The 2,452-nt window shown below is 49.6% G+C and overlaps 1 non-coding gene across 1 annotated transcript; it reads right to left on the bottom strand.

Annotated features, from left to right (window-relative positions):
- Positions 1-455: 455 nt before the first annotated feature.
- On the bottom strand, positions 456-542 carry TRNAM-CAU (transfer RNA methionine (anticodon CAU)). The gene is given in 2 exon segments: positions 456-491; positions 505-542. It is a non-coding gene; the product is annotated as a tRNA-Met (tRNA).
- Positions 543-2,452: the final 1,910 nt, after the last annotated feature.

Here is a 2,452-nt window from a genome sequence, read left to right as displayed (position 1 = left end):
GCGAGGATTGGAGAGCGAGCGAGTCTCCAAGTCGAAGCTACGCGAGTTCCTGCTCTTCCACGCAATCCACAGGATCAGCAGAACATCCCCCGATACGCGCGCGCAGGTCGAGGCGGCCAAGGGGAGCGACGAGCAGTCGAGCGCAAGCAGCATGGAGCCAAGGCGCACCCTCCTGGTCCTGGGATCCGTCCTAGCACGCGGCGATGCCCAGGGCGAGCTGAAAGGACCAGAGACGCGCTCGTTCGTCATGGCCATGGGTGCTGCACATTGCATGCTTCCCGTCCTCCGTCAGTGTCCTGCACGACCGGGCGGATGAACAATGCGAGCTGTGAGTTGTGAAATTTACACGTTCCATCGATTTTTCGTTGATGAAACAATGACTGCATCAGCAGCACGGAGAAAAACCACTAGTCGGTGGAATAATAAATTCAGGAATGGCCGAGGGAAAAAAAGGCTGGGGTGAGAGAGGCTCGAACTCTCGACCTCAGGATCACTCGCTTTAGCTATGAGACCTACGCGCTAGCCAACTGCGCCACCACCCCAATGTGACTGAAAATCGGAACAACTACTTCTATTCCATGGGGACATTCTATTTTTCCAATTTATGTGTTTGTTTTCTCCTTGGGAGTTCTTCCTCTCAAATCTTCTATATCTAAGTAGGGGCACCCCACTAGCTTATTTTCCTGGCTCCTCATGAAGCCACATCACCCGAATTCTTCCAGCCGTTTCTTCTATATCTAAATAGGGGTACCCCACTAGCTTATTTTCCTGGCTCCTCATGAAGCCACATCATCCGAATTCTTCCAGCCGTTGATACAGTATAGCCTAGCAGTCTGTAGCCGTTCGATCGGGAATTGATGAAATTTACGAAGAGTTGCCACCGCTAAGTGAAAATAACGTTTCGTTTGTCCGAGTTAATTGCAGAGAAGTACCACAATTGGGGCATTGGAAGCAGATTGGTACCAAGATTGGTAATTTTTACGTGTCAGTACCAAGATTGGGGCGAGCCGTTGCAAAAAAGACTAAAAGTGCGTTTTGTACGTATTGACAGAAAAGCTGACCGGTTGGGCCCGCCCGTCAGGCGCCACGCTGGCCAGTCCGCGCGTGCCCGCGCGCTGACTAGGACGAGGCCGGCTCGCACCGTTTAGGTCTCGCTGGTGCGACCGAGCCAGACCCCGACCCCGCTCTGCCCTCTTCCTTCTCCTCGCACCCTCGCCGGCGGCTGCCTCCCCGCCCGCCCCGCCGCCCGCCACACCACGCCGCCGTAGCCATGGATCGAACTGCTTAGGCGTTGTCACCTCCCCCGTGGCTGCTCCTCCCTCGCGCCCTCCTCTCCCCCGCGGCTGCTGTGCCTCCCTAGGCGACGATGGCCTCGGCGACTCTGGCAGGCGGCGATGGCCGGGGCGATGCGAGCGGCGGCGGCCTCCCCCGCTTAGGCCTCGATGGCAGTGGCGGCTACTCCAGCTCGGAGTACAGTAGCGAGGACGAAGATTTTGCGGAGCCAACGTTGTCGATGGAGCAGAGGCTGCGGATGGCGCGAATTTGGGTGGCCAACCCTAGCACCGCCCATCACTGGACTCATGGCTTCGGTGGTGTTCTGTAAGTGCTCCACTGTTCCATTCTTGCTCACTGAAATTGGGGATTAGGGTTAGGGTTTACTGCCTGCATGTTTAGCACTCTAATTGCTAGTCCTAACTAGAGCAGAGAAGTATAGTGGATTACATGAGTCCTAACTAGTCCAAATGGATTACATTGTTATTTCTTAGTCCAAATTGTCAGAGCAGCATTATGTGTTACCTAACTGGAGCAGAGCAGAGCAGCATTAGTGGATTACATTGTTATTTCTTAGTCCAAATTGTCAGAGCAGCATTAGGTGTTACCTAGCTAGAGCAGAGCAGAGCAGAGAAGCATAGTGGATTAAATGAGTCCTAACTAGAGTACATCACCATTAGTGGACAATTCTGTTAACTACTTATCTGAAAATACAAAACATTAGTTTGCTGTGAGTTAAGTACCCACTCTGTAATTAGGGTTGCATTGAGATAGTTGTTTACATTGTTTGATTTTGTAGTAATTGTTTAGTTTATTCATATTGCAAGGGTAAATAAAAGCTTTGTTTATATGTTAACATAAACAAAGCTTTGTTTATATGTTAACTTAAACAAAGCTTTGTTTATATGTTAGCCTATCTGTTAAGCAAAATTGTTTATTAACCAATTTTGTCTGTTATTTCATTTTGCAGTTTGTATGATGACATTTTGGATGTTAGGTTCCATTTTGATGCTTCAGAAATGTTTGAGCTGAAGCTCTGCAGTTCAGATGTAACATACCTGAATATGATTGCAGTGATGGAAACCCAAGGATTTAGTGAATATGATATGCTGTTTCACATTGAGAATCCAGATTTAGGGGAGAAAGGATTGGAGATGGTAGAGAGTAATGCTGAGTTGCA

Source organism: Triticum aestivum, chromosome 1D, assembly GCF_018294505.1.
Source record: "Triticum aestivum cultivar Chinese Spring chromosome 1D, IWGSC CS RefSeq v2.1, whole genome shotgun sequence".
Taxonomy (NCBI): domain Eukaryota; kingdom Viridiplantae; phylum Streptophyta; class Magnoliopsida; order Poales; family Poaceae; genus Triticum; species Triticum aestivum.
Note: the sequence above shows the minus strand (reverse complement) of the source record. Positions and strands in the feature narration are given on the sequence as shown.